Source organism: Zonotrichia leucophrys, chromosome Z, assembly GCF_028769735.1.
Source record: "Zonotrichia leucophrys gambelii isolate GWCS_2022_RI chromosome Z, RI_Zleu_2.0, whole genome shotgun sequence".
NCBI classification, from domain to species: Eukaryota; Metazoa; Chordata; class Aves; order Passeriformes; family Passerellidae; genus Zonotrichia; species Zonotrichia leucophrys.
In genome coordinates this window covers 22128163-22147689 of record NC_088200.1, presented here as the reverse complement: position 1 = coordinate 22147689, position 19527 = coordinate 22128163, and the positions used below count along the sequence as shown (strand labels likewise).

The 19527-nt window shown below is 37.0% G+C and overlaps 1 protein-coding gene across 2 annotated transcripts in view; it reads left to right on the top strand.

Moving 5' to 3' along the window:
• PCSK5 (proprotein convertase subtilisin/kexin type 5) overlaps nt 1-19527 on the top strand; it is a 229580-nt gene that overhangs the window by 47879 nt on the left and 162174 nt on the right. The gene's annotated exons all lie outside the window — the stretch shown is intronic.

Genomic DNA, 19527 nt, shown 5'->3' with positions numbered 1-19527 from the left:
CTCAGAGCCACATTCGACCTGATCTTGAATGTTTCCAGTGATAGGGCACCTACCAGATCTCTGGGTTACCCAGTCCAGCATTTTACAACTCTTCTTGTAAACAATTTCTTCCTTATATCTAACCTGAATCAACCCTCTTTTGGTTTAAAGCCATTGCCCCTTGTCCTATAGCAACAGGTGCTGCTAAAAAGTTTGTCCTCATTTTTCTTAGTGATTCCCCTACAAATATTGAAAGGCTGCAGTAAGGTCTCCCTGGAACCTTCCCAGGAAAAACAAGCTTAATTCTCTCAGTCTTTCTTCATAGGACAGGTGCTCTGATAATAGATAATTACAGCAGTTGCCTCTAATTTTATCAGGAAGATAGCAGTCCCTATTTAAAAAATAGTTGTGTTGTCTAGCCACACTACCCACAGCTGTGCCAGAATTGCCAGTGTAACACTGAACAGACTTTAGAGCATCAAATGGACTTCACTGTTTTTTTGTACAACTTTCATAATTCCTCATTTCTGTCCCAGTGGAAAAAAAATCCTTACTTTCAAACCTTCTGGGAAGAGACCATTCCTGACTGATTGCATTTACATCCACTGATAACTCTGTGTATTTGCAATATCACTAGTGATAGTGGTTTGATGACATTTTGTTGGAAGAGATGAGTAAAGTATTAGTGAACATGCTATCTCATCAGGGTGAATAGCTAAAAATATGTGAGTGGATTGACTTTAGAACTGACTTGAGACATAAAAGATATCCTCATATGACTGTGTTTATGATTGTTACCATAGCTGCTTTTGTTAATCTTTCTTAGCTTTATAAGATGAAGGGGAAAAAATGAGTTCAAGGTTGGTTAATGGTTTCAGTCTTTGCTATGCTGGAAGAGGTTTTTAGGTTACTGGCTGCAGACATGTTGTTGAGAAAGTAGTAAGAGTAACAAGAAATTACTCTTGAGTAATTTCTTGAGAAAGTAATAAGTAAACTATCATATAGAGGGTTGTATTTTGATTAATAAGTAACTTTGTTGTGGGCTAAGACTGATACCTTTGCCCATTGAACTATTCCTATGGCACAATTTCTAACAAGGCCGTAAGTGCAGTTCACATTTGTTGACAGAAGTCCTGTTATTCAAAGACTTTGTCAAGCCATACCTGATTAATGATTTTCCTCTCCAAGGTTTTTCTTCACAAGTACCACTTCTTGTAATTTTCTTTTTCTAGGCTAGAAATAATAAATATATTTATTTTTGTGTGTTATCCATGGCAAGAAGTTACAAGAGAATCAGGCATTCTTTGTCTTTTGAGCCATCACAGCACTTAAGAGAAAGAAAAGATTATTTTCTTCTGACTTCCCTCCCTCAAAGCAAGGAAAGTTGAACAAAACCCAACCATCTTTAGCATAACTTCTGAATCTTCAGGCATCTGTGCTTAAGAGTAAAATAGAATATTTTTATAGACTAATTAGCATATGAAACTTAACTAATCCAACTGTTACTCAAAGTGCCCTACAAAATCAGGTCCAGTTTGCTCAGAATGGACTGATATCAAAGGAAAAAAAAAATCACTAGTTAGCATCCTCTTCAAAATTTTTGCCTTTCCCAGAGCTCAGCTACCTTTGTACCATCATGTTAAATCTAATAAATTTCTTCCACTGGTGTTGACAAAATAACCTTTTAGCCAATAGCTGGATGAACTATATACAGTCAGTTTGGCGATTTTGGCTGAAAGAGGTTGGAGTCAGTTGTTCCATATTTTTTTCAACTTGGAGCTAACAATAAGCAGAATGACTGAGGTGACTTTGTGCCTAATCAATTTCACTGTACCTGCCAGTTGTTTAAATGAATTTCTTTATCTAATCTGCAGAGGAAACTATAGAATGTAAATATATTAATATATGTTTAAAAAAGAGAGGAAGTAAATATATTTAAAAAATAGAAATACATGCAAAGTTGTGGTTAATATAAATAACTTTGGTAGATTTCAGTCAGAGTACTGTTGTTGACCATTTCTTTTTTTTTCCAAACTTCAAGAAGAGCTCCATAGTGTTAGGCTGAAACTGGAATCACACAGGCATAGAGGCACAGATTTCTACAGTTGTAGTTTACCTCTGCTGTGATGATGGGCTCCACTGGATGGGGTTTTTAAAAATAAGAAAAACATTTTGGATAAGCATAATGAAAACACTATTTTTTTTTAACTTCTGAAAACATACTCAAATAGAAGTTGGTAAACCTAAGAAAACATACAGTGCTTGGCTGTGCTGTTTCTCTAACAGGTTATGAGACTTAGTTCTGTGGGGTTTTCACAGAACTGGAGTGAAAGGAGAAGCAGATCAACAAGTGTGAGGTGTTTTAGGGTCTTCAGGGTGGAAGAGGATTATAGCAGCAAGGCACAGTAAAACCATGTGTCTGACCCATAGCGGAAATGAACATTTACCAGTTACTTGGTGAATAATAATAAAGTAAGTTATTGAACCAAACAGCTATTGTTGTGCAATTACAGAAGTAGAGTGATATACACTCTACATCTATAATTGTGCAACAATAGGGTTTTTAGAAAGTTGTTGAAGGTAAAAGATTTGCTGAGAAGCCTCATCAGTCAGTATTTATTGGTCATCAATCATCACATTTATTGGTATATTTGCACTGTAGCATTTCTGATGTAAACAGGTGAAATGTACTTTATACCACTGTTGAGAGCAAGCCACACAAGCTGGTGTGTACTGAATTACTTGCATGTGTGTAGGGCTTGTTGCTTGAGCTCTAATGCTGAAACCAAAACCTAGTGCTTACTTTTCACTTTCAGTGGGGATTGTGAAGCATGCATTGCTTTGAGCTTCAGTGAAGTGTCTGGTGAAGCCAGTTACCTCATTTCTTCAGAAAATTCCTCCAGTATGCTACATAGTGCTCTCCAGTTATAGTTGTGAGTTCCCAGGTGAGCTGTTCATTCACAGGGAGGGACAGACCCTTCTGCTCTGATACAGTATAGTTGACTCTGGATGGCAGCCAGAACAGGACTAATAAACCTTTATCGGTAGTGAGAAATTTGAGTTTGCGAAGGTCCTGTAGCCATGGAATAAGGTGGAGGTGATGAGTTAGACAGGTGGGTTGCTTCCCTTGTGCTGCTCATGACATCTGTAGGGAGTTGGCTTACATTGTGCCTCTCCTCCCAACTCAAGCAAGTGGCAGAGCAGAGAAAAAGATTTTACTTCCCTGGCCTTGTCCTTAATGAGGACACCTATGGTGGATGGGACTGTGAAAGGAGTGAGAGGGACAAAGGAAGGAGTGACAGAAGCCTGATCAGATGAACTGGAAAGAAGCAAAGGGAGAAGGAGAGGTCACAGTAGATCTGAGTGCTGGCCCAGGTACAGGGAGACAGAACTCAAGGAAGAATTTCCTTGAGTTTTCCTTGAATTTTACCTGCCATATGCTAACACTGCAGCAAATGAATACATGTCACTCTCCTTTACGACCTCCTAAAAGTTTGTTTGAGAACTGAGGAAAAGCCTCACTCTTTTTATTGCCCTCCCAAGTACTGTTCTCTCCTTTCATCTGTGCAGTGGAAGCCAAATGGTTGTTTTTTCTGAGTTGGCACGGTATGCTTGAAAGTGTTTTGAGTATTTTGTAACTTGGTTTGGTTGTTGCATGCACTTTCATATTTTTGGGTTTTATTGCATGAGAAGATCAAGCTTTTGGTGTTCTGTAAAATTCAGAAGATGATCTGTGGCTTAACTTCAGCAGAAGTGCTGCTCAAAAGAACTCTCTGCCTGCCACACATTACTTTGCAAATCTGCCTGTGGAAACACATATTTTGTTGTTTTGTGTGGACAAGGCAGAACAATAACATGAAGTCAAGTTAATTCACAATTTGACCTGAATTAATTTCCTTTTGGAAACACTTCAGGTAATCAAAAAGCCTGTAGAAGTGGATTTATCCATGCCTGCTGAAAAGAGATTATGAATGCAGATAGTTTAGCGAGATTAGCAAATAGTTTGAAGGCAGAACAGACTAGATAGGCTTCTTGGTTTGTTCCTTTGGGATATAGTTCTCCTAGATAAGCACACCTGGAAATGCCTAGAAAACAAAAAATGGAAGCCAGCACCTTCTGGGGGTTGTGCCAGCATTTTCGCTGAAGCAAGAAGAAGCAATACCAAAATTCTTTCCACGCTTGCTTTGGGAGAGCTTTTCCTGTGTGTCAAAGATTTGGTAATAAATCATATAGCAAAAGCACACATTCTTCTGCCTACTTACTACTATGATTGTATCTTCAGAGGCAGAGCATCCACTCTTATCTTTATGGAATTTATTTAACTTTTTTTTTTTTTTTTTTTTAATAAGCAGCAACTGTGTTACATTAAGAAACTGTCGGTACTTGTTTGTATAATGCTCTTAGGGAAATATAACTTGTGTATAATACTGTGTTTTTCTGCACTGCCTTTTTCTGAGTAGTTTTTGCAGTTAGTAAAGAAATGATATTGCCTCAAAATCTTTGCTGAATTTCTAGCAATATTTGATAAATATCTGATTTTAGCTTTTGTATGTCATATTGGGACACATTCTGCTGGATTTCAGTTTTTATCTTACATTGCACTTCAGCAGGAAAACCATTGATATAAACAGAGATGCGTAATTTCCTGGAAGTACATTTTTCCTCTTTACAAAGGAGAAGGAATTATTGCTTTCTAAGAGCAGTTTTTACGAGCAGCTGCTTAGTTAACTATCTGCTTTTCAGATTTTTAAAAATCAAAATTAAGTAATGCCAAATAACAAAACAATTTCTTGTGCCACATAGTACTGAATACTCTATTAATTTACAAAAAAAAGAGAGGTAATTTAATTAATAGAAAAAATACTGATTTGTTTCAAACTTTATATCTTGTTTTGCTGTTGTTCACATCCTGAAATTGCAGATACTTCTGGAAAGGTGTATCTACTTAACTAATATTTTATACATTATTTCACCTAAAGAACAAGCATCAGGAATTCCAAAATTACCAAAATACACAACGACAGTGCAGAATTAACTCTGAAGCTTGCCTGTCTTGTGGTCTGATTTATAAGAAATGAAATAGTGTGACATGGTAATTTTGCCCTTATCAGAAGCATACTCATAAACCTATGAGACTTCTAGGAATTTCTGACACAAACACTTACTATATTACTTCCCAGTCAGGAGGCAAAAATTAAGTGTTATGCAAGTGTAAGGCAATTTCCTAACTGTTCAGTACATAGGATCAAGGAGAGTCTGGATAATGCTTTTGGTCATATGATTTAGGTACTATTGGAAGGGACAGGAAGTTGAATTTAATAATTCTTGTGGGTTTCTTCCAACCTGAGATATTACATGATTCTTTGAGGAGAGCTTGATCTGTGTCAAAGAAGAAACTGGAGAACAATATTTGGCTCTAGAATGTTACGTCGTGTACTGGTCATTAAAAATCATTACGCCCATTTTAACTGGAGACACATTCCATATAGACCCCATGGAATGAGGTCATCAAAACTCCAGTTTTCCAGATTCCAGCATCTATGTTCAATTGTGTCTTCCTTTATATCACATGAGCAAATGTTGTGACTAAAATTACCAGTTTGCAGAGCACCTTAGCTCTTACTGAGCCTTTTTCAACATTAATTTATGCTCCTTTTTTGTCCATGTTTAAAAAAAACCCACAAAGCAGATGGAAACCACCCCCCCTTCCCCCAACAACAGAGGAAGCAAATGCACTGAGGACAGACACTCCAATAAAGTGCATTCTGCACTACTTCATTAAATGTAGGTCACCCTTGGCATTACTTTTAGATAATTCTGATGTAGTGAAATATCTGCTGTGCATCACTTCTGCTACTCTAGCCCTGTGGATAGGATTTTCTTCCCAGCCAACAAAGAGTAGATAGCAGGAGAGAATACCAGTACACAAATTCTATCAGCAACATTTTGGAAAGAAGTCCAGCAGCTGTTTGCATATCTGCATGACTTCTAATAAGTTTTGAATAAATTAAGTAAGCATTTTGTACAGGACACTGACAGAGCAAGAGACCTCAAGTCTCCTCAAGGAGAGGCAGGTAGAGTTCTTTGAAAAATACTCCAATTCTAGTGTGTAGAGCAATATAGGCAGTATCGATGTTTGCTCTTTTGTTGAGATTATAAATTCTGCAGAACTGGCTGTTTCAAAATGAACTCATTTCCAGCTAACAGCAGAAAAGAATGTGGTCAGGGAGAGGAAATGTGCAGGAATGAAGAGCCTCAGATATCCCCAAGAGATTAAAGTATGAATTGTTTGAGGTATTAATACTATTTTTGTCTTACCCTTTCTATAGTGATAGAGTTCACTAAATCATGAATAGCATGCTATCTAAGCATCTTTCATGTATTCATTGATTTTTATGTGAATTTCTAACAAAAAAAGTAAATTTTTTTTCAGTTTTCAAAACTGTTTGAAACTATATTAAACCCATGTAGTATAAACACATTCACTTAATGACCAGCAGATATATGATAGACTAAATATGAAGTGTATCACAGGGTTTTCCCTCTCCTGTGTCTTCTGTTTATTAATAAACTAAAGACAATTTATTAATAAACAGTGAACTACTGTTTGGGAGTAAAAAACTCCTGGTTTAGGTTTTATGAATACCAGCTTCTAGTCATACAATTGTATTTGGAGCCAGAAATCCCATTTAGAAAAAAAATAACATAAGCAAAGAAAAAGCATTTCTGAAGTTACAAAAAACTCTTCCATAGCCTGGTTTAAGTTTGAATCACTTTTTCTCATTATAAGTCTCCTGGTCTGGCTGAAAATAAGCTGTTGAGGAAAGTTTGTTAAATGCAAGCTTTCACATGCCATGTTTGGATGAGCTTTATATGATACCAGCTGCTGAAGCACTAAAATCCATATAACCTTTATTAACTAGGACCTCATCTACACATGAATTGAAATGCAGATTAAGAAATTAATGTAGCCCACTTAGAAAGTGTTACAGCCCTTACATCTAGGTAAGGAGTCAGTCTGCTTAGAGAAAATATGATTCTGAAAAGAAAAATCCCAATTCTTGTAGGCCACTGAATTGGTGCTGGAGAATCAACACCCTTTTCTGATGATGAAATTTCCCAAGACAGCACACAAGCTTGAGGCTCTGTGTTCACATCCTACCACCTACAGTATTTTTGCCCCTAGCTCCTCAACCCTGTCTCCATGCTTTGCATCATCTCTTATGAATGACAGAGAAAAAACAAAATAAGAAACAAGCAAACAAAAACCCTAACTAACTAAAGAAAAAACACCAACAAAAACCTCAAAAGAAACTAAATGAGGATAGATCAAAATTTTCACTGACAACACTGAGGAGTTGGATTGGTCCAGCTTTCTTGGGGATCTTGACTCACAGTTTAGGTAGCTATCTTGTTAGTTTTGATTTAATTATTAGATCTATTTGCTACTCTTAGGTGGTTGTCCTTTTTACATAATTTCCTCCTGCAATTTCCATCTGCTCCCACTCCAGACTGGTGATGGCATACTATATAAGAAGGTAGAAGTATTCTGAAATTGAAAGCATTATTCCACTTTGCGCCTGTCCTTTAAAAATGTTTGCCCAAACACACCATAACATTGACCCATTGTCATTGATACTGACCAGTGAGAGGAAAGTAAGTTCTGAAAGGTTCCTGCCTTTTAAGTCCACTCATACTGGCATGAGATGTGGTCTGCTTTCACTGTCTGGCTGCTGCTGCTCCACAAGTGTTCAAAAATTGCAAGTATTGATCTCACTATGTGAAGCAACTTTGATCTTGTTTGGGACTTCAAACACAGTGATACCCAAAGACCACATTGTGCATTATGTAAACTATAACCACAGACACATTCTGAGACTAATTCAGTATTTATTCTTCTGAATTAATCTACATGGGTGGCCAAATGCACTTTTTAAGCTTGATTTGTTATTATACCAAGGCCTAGAAAATATCTTCAGTGTTTTCAATATTTGAATGATTCACACGCAAGATTTGTCCCATGGTCTAACAGGAAAAATCAAACTATGCATGAGCCATGCATCTCTTCTAATCTCCTGGCATGCAGAAGTTCTATATATGTGCGAGCATGAGGAGAATGGAGGTTATGACCCATGTTGCCTCCAGGCAGGCACCAAGCAGCAGAGGTCTAGTTATGCAGTCGTGTTCTGTGGGGATGGGGATGGATAGGGACAATTTACATGTCAGTAGATGCGTTTAGATTTTAAAAATAATAATAATTTAAAAATTCTAACTTATCAGTTATTCTAAGTTATTTTTCTTGTAGGCATTTGTCAGTAGGGATACTACTAGAAAATGGATTCATACAGGAAAATTCAATTAGAAGGAATACATGCAATGACATATGAGGTGACATACGAATTTTCCTTTGTCGTTTTGGTGACAAGGAGGTTCTAATCACGCTGCATGCACTTGTTCATTTGATTCATGTGTTATGTTGAGAGAGACAAGAAGGAAAGTACTTACTGTGTATTGAAAAGTTCTCACTTAGAATACTGTATCCATGTTAAATCCTGGCATCCATAAGTCAAAGGATGAGAGGTTAAAGTGACTAAACAGGGGAAAAGTGGCTAAATAGAGGGAATACACCTGGCTGGCAATAGACATCCACCTGAATGCACTGCAGATCAAGGACAGATTTAAACATATTCCTAAAGTTAATGTATAGTTCTAAGTTCTGTTGATTTTTCCCAGTGTCCTCCAAACCAACATTAATTGGCTGCTAATTGGCCCAAATTTTGTGTTTTAATAAGCCTGTCATTACATTAGTTGGTTTTGTGGATTGTTGTATGTCAAATTGTCCATCTCTAGAGGAATTGATGAGGATGTCTGTAACAAGACTGAAATGGTTCTTCAGCTGAATTAATAGAAAACAATAGTATTTGTTATTATTTTTATTTTATCTATTTTTATTGTTGTTTTATATTTATATTTATATTACACAACTTCAATGTTATAAAATGAAAACGTTTTCTTGTTTTTTTTAAGAAATCTTTTTTCCTTGAAAACTCATATCAATAGCAGAGCAACCACACAAGCCTGTATTTTTTTGTTTTAAAACAATCAGTATTTATGTAGTGATGCTTATCAACTAAAACTTCTAAAATTTTGCTCCAGAGGTAATTAAAATATTTTTTCAAAATTTTATTCAACTTTATTTCAAAAATGTTGTCACCCACTCTTAAATGGAGTTGTGTTACATTAAATTTGGCATAAAATAAACACCATCGCTTTCCAACTAGTTCTCAGAAATAAGAGAGGCTGGGTGTGGGTGGGCCTCATTTCTGATTAAAATCAATTAACAGCATAATTCTGATTGAGTTCAATAAGAACTTACAAGAGCAGATTCACAAAGAGTGAAATTAATTATTGCAGTGCTGTAAGTCTGCTGGACTTCAATAGGAACTTTCTCAAACATAGAGTCACCAATAGTGCAGTTTATTGGAGCAACAAATTATAGATTCTTTTAGATTACTGGTGATAAATTCACTAGACCTGCAAACTGTACTTTGTACATGTACTATATATACAGTCCTATGTATAAGTATTCCTGAGTATATTCCAGCTCAGTTGAAGGTGCAGAACTCAGCCAAAGAGGTGCTCCTGCTCTTGGGAGATAAGCAAGCCCATTTACTTATCTGCAAAGTTGATTGTATTCTCATCCTCTGCCCTACAGGATTTCAAATGCCAATGTATACTTTCCGAAGTAGTGAAGGTGAGACTGCATATTCTGTAATTTACATCATAAATGGTGGTGATGGGCAGCCACTTTATATGTAAAGGAGATGCTCACAGTAGCTCAGAGATTACAGACTATGGGTCTTGTGCAAAGGTGGAGCAGAACAGATGATGATTTAGCATCAATCACTCTCCCCACTGGCTGATGGCAGCATTAGGGGTCATTCTCCATCTGATAACCCAACACTCTATCAGCAGGCCATCATGATCTTAGCCACACATCTCGGCTCGGCTGTAGCCCTCATTCCTGCAAGATGTCCAAAGGGGGACAAGTACAAATCAGCTCATGTCAATTCTGTGCTTAGATCCCCACAGCTACTCATCTGTGAACTGACAGGTGCATTTGAGTGGCATGCTGCCTCTCCGAAGGCACGATGAGTGGATTCCTGCTCACTGCAGTACAGTTTGACTAGATGACCTTTAAAATCATCTATTTGACTTTTGACATTCTTGCTTAGCATATCTGATTGAGATTTAGTCACAGTAATTAATGTTTCTTTGTGTATTCAGAGTGGAATTATTCATTATATGCTTATATTTAAGCCCACACCCAACTGCATAAACTGAAGATTCCTCTCAAATTATTTGAAGGTAGTTAAATAGCAGAAAAAAAGCTTAGTTCTCCCATATCATACTTCTTACTGAGGCTTCAGAGGAGTTCCTGACATTGAGCTACATTAGTCTCACAGAAATCAGCATCAGGATCTTAACTCCTTTGGTTAATTCTCCTTTGGTTTGATTAAGCCTTTTCCTGATGATTAAATTCTTACACACCTTAGTTGCATGTTTATCTTGGTCTTTACTAAGCTTGTTAGGCCATTCTTTACTAGATTAAATAAATATTCCCCCTTCAAAAATATAATTATTTTGAGTTATTTGCATGATGCAGTCAAGTCATGTCTTGACATTCTCAGATAAAATAGGTTCTTTAACTTGTTAAGAATCACTGTAAGTTTTATTTACACTACTTATTTCAGACAAGAAGCATCAAGAATACAAGCAACAACTCAGTGTTCATTCTCCAGTAACATATTCTGTAAAACTTCAATACTGGGCACATGCATGCATTGTTCCAAAAATAGCATCACTGCTGTCATTAAGAAAAACGTCTTTACCCACTTTTGCTATTCCACTGCTTTACCTATCAAAGAATAATATGTAGCTTCATAGAGCATCTTTTTGAAGCTGCAGATGACTGTCCACCTTAAGATCCTAAAAGGATTTTAAATCCTTTTAACTATTGCTGGTTTTCTGTAGATTCGCATTTTAACCCTTGCTATAGGCATAATTTTTTGCATGATTTTATATAAAACTATATTATAAACACTCTGCTTAAGTAGGTTCACCTTCATAAGTGATCCAGATCACTGTCTCTGTTGCTCTCTGTACTTTCTGCCCCACTAACTTTTCTGTCAATCGCACATGATTTGAGTGTGCTATATAAGAACACTGTTTCAACTTTCCTGAGCTACAAGTAAACAGTAGAGCCTCTTAAGATTTGAGGCTTAGTAATTGCAATGCAATTGTAATTCTAAGCAATTGTAAATTGTAATTGTAATGCTAAGTAATGTTTCCTTGAACAAACTGTATGTTAAGGAGTCATAATGGATTCAAAGTACAAACTGATACTCCAAATCTTCTGCTAGCTTCCTTATGAGTGGATATGTTAAGTGCTTGCAGATTCATGCCATATCTCTAATGGACCCAAACACCTCACTACAGTTTTTAAGGGAGAAAAAACATTTTTGTAGAATGGTTGTTTTCATGGTAGAACATGGAAAAAATGTAGTTTACTGGAGGTACATTGTATTTTCCTGATAATCTCCCCTTTTACTTAGAAGAACCTTTCTAACTTTGTAACATATTTTTGCTCATTCATTTTAAAATCATCTGTGCAGTTAAACAGCAGACTCTTTGTAGGAGAAACAAAGAGGGAAAAGATGATCCATTTACAGCTCAGATTTGAAAGTAGTGTAAGGTATAAAAGGCCGGAATCATAGAAGATGATGGTAGGAGAGACAAGGGAGAATGCAGGAAGTGTTATAAAAAGTGCGGAGAATATTTAATAGCAGTAGTACAAGAAAAAGTGATGGACACAGAGAAATTGTCAGCAATCATAAAATTAAACTCATACCTTTATTTATTTATGATTGTATATACTTTTTCCTTCTGATGATGCTCTAATCATAGCTTTCTTTAGTTTTTTCTTTGAGTGTTTTCTCTGCAGACTTCCTGGATTTGCAAAGATACCTGCAAATTCTGAAAGTTATCATGAATGGATATCATTTCAGTGCAAAGACTGCGTTATGCATAGTATAAGCCAATAGTATTTTCCTCCATTTTTTGTTAGACAAATTATATTTGATACAAATAAAAGGTGCATACACTGAGGTTGTATATTTTCTCTGTCTAAAGGAATACATTCCTGTAATATTAGTTCAAAATTGTGTTCTCAGATTAGTTCCATATATTCAATCACTTTGCAGCTGGGAGAAGTTCCTTCATAGCACTGCTGAGATCAATGGTATCTATGTGTCTTTAATGTTAAAGTCCAGATTTAGATTAGCAGCAGCTCCCCAAGACCCTTAAAGCTCAATAGACATCAGTTTGCATCCAGTTCTCCATAAAAATAGTGTTTTCAAATACACTGGACTTCTCCAGAACCTTTCCCAATATTTGTCTTTTCTGAGTTAGCTAGAATCCTGACACTGTGCTGAGATTTCTGTAAGATTTTTTGCAATTCTGACAATGTTTTTACATTCATTGTCTATTTTGCACAGTCTTTCTTGCACAGTTATGTCATAAATCTCTGGAGTAACCTTGCTCAACATTGCAAAATTTGATCATCTGAGTCAAATTTCCTGAGACAATTACAAGAATAATTGTGTGATACTTCTTTATCATATGCAAAACTTTTTGGTGTTTCTTAGTTGGGTTTTTGTTGATGTTCTTTGAGTAATCTTTCCTTTTACTTCCCAGGCCTCCTTTTCCTTCCCAGGCCTCCCTTCTCTGGGCTAGTTCTCTCATTTAGACCTGATGATCTCAACTGCAAATTATAACTATCCACCCTCTCTAGTGGTTTGGCCTTATCTTCCCAGGTTTCGCTTATACTACACAGAGGGCCTTGCATTCATCAACCCTAGCACGCTCAAATGGTGAAAAGCCTGTTGATGCCTATGGCATTTACTTCCCTGTAGGCAAGCCAAATTAGCAGCCATCCATCTTAGTCTTAACCCTTACCATTAATGAATTTTCACAGTACGCATTTCCAGTGTTAGATGAAACAATTTTATAAGGCTGTCTAAGGAGGGCATGAAGTGATGTCTGCACTTGTGTCTCAAGGGAGTGTTTTCATGATCCTAAAGTTTGTCCTCTGGCAAGCTATAGTCTCCTCTGATATACCTGAACAAATAATGGACCAAGGCTACAATAACCTGATGGCTGTGTTTCTTAGAGAAAAGTATGCTAGGTATCAAGTAGCATAGATGTTTGTTCCTGTACTGAATGCACTGTAAAACAGTTTCAGCCTGAGAAACAACACATGCATTCTCCATTTGTAGTAGTGGAATATGGGGTTCTCTTCATATTCTGACCTAAAAATGCCCTGTATTTCCTACCTGCTTTTGTTCCTTGAGAAAGAATAGGACAGGTATCTTTCCTTCAGCCTCATGAACATGTCCTCTTGTCTCACATCCCTCCCTCTCATTGTCCCTCTGTCCCTCCTCCTCCAGGACATCCCATTGAGACCAGATGTCAGCAGGGTATTGCCTCATGGATCAGAGGCACAATCAGACCACAACATAAAATAGAGAAAAAAGGGCTGCAGCATTGCAAGAGTCCTTAAAAGTTGCATACAACTATTCAGAGTCAACATCTCTTCATCTTTTTCCTTGCAAGTCCTCTTAGTCCTGCAAGTTCATAACATTCTTAACAAAAAAAGTTTCCTGGTCCAGCCCATATCAGTTCCCTGTCCACCCCCAGCGTCCCAAAATAGTATATTCTTCTTAAGCACCACTCTTCCTTTTTCACTGTAAAATGAAAAAAGAGGGAAAGAGAAGGAAGTGGATTTGTGTAAGCCCCAGGCTCCTCCCACTCAGTCAATCTCTTGGAAGGTTAGTGCTTAATTGAAGCCATCTGCTCAGGGCCTTCTTTCCATGCAGTTATTGCAATTCTATTACATATGTTTACTCGAGGTCTAAATAAAACCACCTTCCTCTTCCAAGCTCTGTAACAAATGGATGTAGAAATAATGATCTTTCACTTGAAAACATCCTAAAAAGTAAATTGTGAAGTGTGTCTTCAGTTGTGTGCAAGAATCTTTAGAAATTTATGAAAACTATTTTAAAGCAATCTTTGCCATCTCTCTAATTGTTTTCTTAGAAATAATGAAAATATCCAGTCTAGCTTGAAGAGAGAGAGAGAGGGAGAGAAATTTGTTTCTACTAGAGAACTGCAACTGCATGAACTGATGCATAAATAAAAAAGCATTTTTGGACTTTCTGTAAAACTGCCATATTTTTCTTTCTTTTTTGTGATTTAGGAGGGGTGAAATAAAAAAATTAGTCAAAGGCCACGTAAAATGGAAAGCATTGTCTCTCTGAGGACTCATTTGTCCTTCATGAATTCTGAATCCCCAGGCTTGGTGGTGCACTGCTGAGGCTGTTCTTCCCACATACTCTCTCTAATTAGTAAAAGAAGTTCCATACTTTCAAGACTTTGGACAAGGAAAAATGCATTTTCATGCTAACTAGGCTATTTATATGGTATTGATGGTATCAACAGGAGCAGCAGCAGTAAGTCATTGTGCAGTGATCTTGAGAAAAGATTGCCACATACATACCTTTCAGTGCCTGCTTCTTTCCTTCTGGCATTTTTTGGCAGTAACCACAGGAAATTGTTTATTTTTTTCTCTCTCTCTGCCCAAAATGTTCTGCATGCTGTTCTTATATTTCTCCCGGTGCTTCTCAGGCAGAGTCCATACACTGACACATACCTTTATGTGTCAGCATATGATCTTTGACACATGAGCAGTGATGCAAGGACATACAAGGTGCACCAGGTCTAATATGCTGTTTATTATCATCACTGTTGTTGTTATCATTATTATATTGTAGTGAACCTTTCAAAGTGGTTTAAAAAAGTTTTTGAAAGAAACTTTTCATATTTGCCTCTTAGTGGAGGTGGCAGCACATGCACAATAACCACAAAGCATTTTTAGCTGCTTTTCTTTCTCAGCCTGGAAGGAATCTCTCCTGTTGCCACCACATGGGAAAGAAATGGGACTAGAGGCAAATGTCCTGTTGGAGACACAGGTTATAGCTCATGTCAGAGGAGGTGATGTTAGAGGCAGTTGCAGCTGGGAGAGAAACTTTGCTGTCTGAAGTCCTAGAAGCAGGGGAGCTTCCCACCCCTAAAAAGAGTGCACTGTCATCAGCCTGTGTGAAATGGACATAAAGGGCTTCCCTAAATTAGTTCTTCTTTAAGCCAGCACACAGTTTACAGAAAAAACCCACAAATATTGCTTTTAAAAAGTGCCAGTGATGAAAAAGTGATGGACTTCTCTTGAACACAAATTTAACATGTTATGAATTATTCTGTTTTTGTTAAGAATAGCAGTTTGATCAGCACCAAAAAAAACCCCAAACATTTAAACATATATTTTTCACTGTGAAAACCCTTATATGTAGGTTTGTAAGTTATTCTTTTATCTCTGTAGTCATGAAATACTCTTATGAAGTAAGAAGCCCTTTCATATTGATTTTCTGTTCTTCTTCATTGCTTAAAGAGGCAAAAAATAATGCAAGTCTGTGATTGTTTTATTGGCCTCTAAGTGTATTCTTTGTTAGTGAATCAGTAAGTTTAAGAACGAAATTCATCTCTAAAATAAATTAACTGAACCCTCTGAAGCTGCATAAGCAATAAATTGGAATTAAATATTTAATATCATGCGGTGTTGAAATATTTCTCTTGCTACAGGTACAGATTTTTAAAAGTAGCAATTCAGCAAAGTATGACTCCAGAGTTGGATGATACTTCATGCAAAAGAATCTTGTATTTGAGATTAATCAGGCTCTATATTGTCTGCCTGCTCCTGCTAGATCTTAAACATATAGAGTGCAGCAACAATCAGAAATTATTTAAAGATGTAACTCAGAAGGAAATACCTTTTGTATACAGTTATCAAGTGCTTTTTGTCATGCACTAAGTATCAGATTATTATGCCTGAGAAAAATAAAGATCTGCAAGTGTTCCTCCTTCTAAAAATTCCTCACTGATCATCTTTTTTTTCTTTTGTGATAAAATAATTTTAAAAAGTGAGAAATACTTTTTAAAAAGAAACATTATTTTAATAGTCTGTTTAGAAAATGTAGCTTTCAAGTGCATACTCTTGGCTTTTTGGAGAAGCCAAAAAGTCATTTCAGTAGATCACATATCTTATGCCCATTTTAATAAGGACCCTAGCTTTCCAGCTGTCTTGATTATTACCTTGCTTGCTTCTTTGATTCCCCTTTAAAATTGGATCACTTGAAAAGCATAATAATTTTTTTCCAGGAAAAGAGAGAATAATTGGCAAGTTTTAACTTAAAACACTGCACAAATCCATACCTCAGAAAGTTGAATGTAGCATTAGGATGTCCCTTCTATTAAAAAGCATATGACCTTTGCTGCCTGTGCATTTGCCTGGACCCAAGCTAGGAGTGCCAAATGCCCCAAATTACATTCCCTTCACAGAAGAGGGAGATAGTAATTTCTTTAACTGCACAGAATGTCAGAATCAGTCCTGTGTGCTCCCTTTCTCTCTGCTTGTGTTGCTCGACGTCAAGCCATAGGTCCTTGACTGTCCTTCCTCTACGAGCAATCTTGTGCAGTCTCTGTCTTCTCCATGCTTGCAAGTTAGTAGCTGACAAACCCTCTGATGCAGAGAACATGACTGTAGTATTTTTGTTTCTGTATGTGTCAAAGACCATTTCACTATGACTCTAAGGAAACCAGACTTTGTTGTTGTTGCTGCTGTTGTTCTTCTCAATACCCAGAATCTATCTTTTCTAATCCCTAACTGTGATCTAGTATTTCAGAGCTTTCCCATGATCAGAAGTATAGATATTCTAATACTAAATGAGATCTAGGGCTTGTCAAACTCACAATTGGTCACTCTGATTATCGTGTTGTGTTTCTTTATATCGCCATAGATAAGGACTGGGTCTTGCCTAAGAACTCCTTGTAAGTCAAAAACTGCAAGAAACCAGTGCAGTGAAGGCATGAAGTCATGAACTGTATGTCACAGAATTAGAAACTTCTGTTTCTATCCTGGTTTTGTAGACTAATAGGCATTGCTAAGCAAGACAGAACAGAATTTTACAGTTGTAATTTGATTTTAATCTTTGTAATTCCGAAATTTGATACAAAATTCAGTCACTCTGGATCATGGAACACTTATTTTCATGACAGATGTTAATTAGTTCTTTATTTGCGTAACACAGTGAATTGAAAAACTGCTTCCAAATTAATTAAAACCAGCCCTCTGCTAGCAACCTGACAATGTAATTTGGATTGGTGGTAGAGAAGCAGCAGGTGCTTAAAGAAAATTTAAGGAAATTTCCTTGCAGGAAGTGTTTTTTGAAGGAAAGAGGAATTTTTACCCAATCCAGCAGCTAAGCACCACACAGCTGCTTATTCACTCCCCCAACAGTGGGATCAGGGAGAGAAATGAGAAGGGTAAAAGCAAGAAAATATATGCATTGAGATAAAAAGAGCTTAATAGGAAAAGCAAAATCTGCACACAATAGCAAAACAGACGAGGGAATTCATTCACCACTTCCCAGATTTTCAAACATCTTCAGGAAGCAGGGCTCCATTGTGTAAAAATTACTTGGGAAGGCAAATGCCATAACTTGGAACATTTTCCCCTTCCTTCTCCCCCTCCCCAGCTCTAATCAGTGAGCATGACATCTTGATATGGTCAGTTGAGGTCACCTGTCTCCCACCTTCTTGTCCAACCCCAGCCTCCTCACTGAGAGAGTGATGTGAGGAGAAAAAAGGCTTTGGCTTTGGCTCTGATAACCACTTCTAAGCAATAACAAAAACATCCCTGTTTTATCCCAGCTCTGTTCATCACAAATCCTAAACAGCCCTATACTAGCCACTGTGAAGAGAATTAACTCTATCTCAGCCAAAATCAGTCTAAGGGGACAGAAAAGAGTGCAAGTGAAGCCAAGTAATAGCTGGCGTATTAGATGTTGTGGTATGTGGAGTGGCATATCTGTACCATATACCATAAAAGATAGTACTTGAGGAGTAATTCCACTCTCTGATTCAAAGTGTTCTTGATTAAAGACCAATCAGACTGCTCCAAGAGGAAAATGCCCATTCTGATTTATCTGGAGAAATACAGACACAAATATGAGGGAAAGTCTAATTTGTGATTAAAATACAGAAATCTTGGATCAGATGTTGAATTAAACAAAACTGGTGCTTCAGTGGTAAAAGACAGTATTGAAAGAGAAATAAAGGCTAGAAACAGGGCAGAGATTAAAAAATGCATAAATAAATAATTGAATAGAAGAAAAAACAGTAGGGAGTAGAGGTGAAAAACCCAGATGCTCTTCTAAATAGGAAAAGAAAAGTTGGTTTTTTTTGTAATGATAATAGCTGAACTCTTCATCTGTTTTGAATGACTCCCATTTGGATGCTTCTTTATTGCCTTTACATTTCGTATTAACATTCCTATGTTAACATACGCTGTGTGCTAAAGTTAGAAGTGGGCTCACAGTTACAATTGCTTTACCCTTCCTTAATCAATTTGACCTCGTGTGTCTCTTGAGAGAACCATCAGAGCACACAGTAAGGCAAGACATCTTTCATGGCTGTCTCCATGCACGTAGCAAAGGCCTCTTCAGTCACCACCACAAAAGAAAATATTCAAGTAAGACAAGTGAGGGCAATGGACTCATTAAGGGAAGTACTGGTGACCTTCTGGCAGAAATCCAAAGAGCTTGCAAAGGAATGGGGATTAAAATACCCATATGCTTGCTCAGCCTGTGTGGTTTAACTGGCATGAAAGCAAAATAACAAGCTCATCCCTTAGGAAGAGAGGACAAGACATTAAGGAAAGCAGTTGAGGGTCATTTGGCATTCCAGAAATGGGGATAAAGGCATAGTGTAATGGTCCAGTAAATCTGACTGGAGGCTAGAGCCAGGAATCCTGATTGGCTGTTGTAGCTCACCCTGTGGCCAAAGGCTGGTAATTCCATCTTCCTGTCTCTTTGTCTTCACATCAGAACATGGCAGGGATGGCAGATATTTTCTGCTACTTAATTTAGTAACATTTTGAAAAAGACAGATGTACCTGGAAACATTAAATTTGTTTAACCATCTTGTTTGTACATTAGAAATCCTCGTGTGTACAACTATTACACTCAGACAGCAAGTTTACACTGTAATTAATTTCATAAAGCCAGCAGTATGAGCATTTCCAAGCAATACAGAGAACAAAAGCTACACATTCCTTGGAACTCGTCCCTGAAGTCCTTTGTGTGGGGATGGATAGACAGAGAGAGACAGATATTTGTGGGCGCAATGGAAAAACCCTGAGAGAGACTTTATATTATGTATAATAATATAACCTTGCTCTAGTAATAACAAATGACCACTCTTAAATCATCTGATTTGGGTTGTCAAATGGAGAAAAAGAAAGAGGAAGAAAAATATGATTTAATAGAATCAGTTTGCACATAGGTTTGCTAATGGAGACAGAAAGTTTGCTGACTGGAG